Source organism: Sinocyclocheilus rhinocerous, unplaced genomic scaffold (assembly GCF_001515625.1).
Source record: "Sinocyclocheilus rhinocerous isolate Xijiao unplaced genomic scaffold, SAMN03320098_v1.1 scaffold622, whole genome shotgun sequence".
Taxonomy (NCBI): Eukaryota; Metazoa; Chordata; class Actinopteri; order Cypriniformes; family Cyprinidae; genus Sinocyclocheilus; species Sinocyclocheilus rhinocerous.
In genome coordinates this window covers 880,368-880,847 of record NW_015641438.1, presented here as the reverse complement: position 1 = coordinate 880,847, position 480 = coordinate 880,368, and positions in this window count along the sequence as shown.

Below are 480 nucleotides of genomic sequence, written 5' to 3'. Positions count from 1 at the left end.
ATTTAAAGGCAAAGTATGGTACGGTAACAGAGTTGACGCAAGATTTATGGACACACATTTTTATAAGAAAAAAGTTATTTTTAAACAATTTAATGTTGTTGAATTAAGTAAATTAGTATTTAGGGCTTTTAAAAATACAATGAATGAAATATTACAAAAAGAAAAATACAATAAAATATTTTGATTACACAATGATACCATTTAAACGGTTGATTCATTCAGGAACGAAACACTGTCATTGCTCCGAGATGCAAAACTGTGCTGTGGTGGCTGTTTGGAATTATTTTTGTTGTCGAAATAGAGCAAAAACAGGCAATATGGTGTCTAAAACGCAAGTCTCTTAATTAACTTGTTTATTGAACAAAAAAAAAATCTATATGTAATCATGCTGATTTTTGGAGGAAAAATGGCACTCTTTGTGTGATATTGATTTACTATACGAAATTATATAAATATATACATTTTCTGCCCCTATATCTT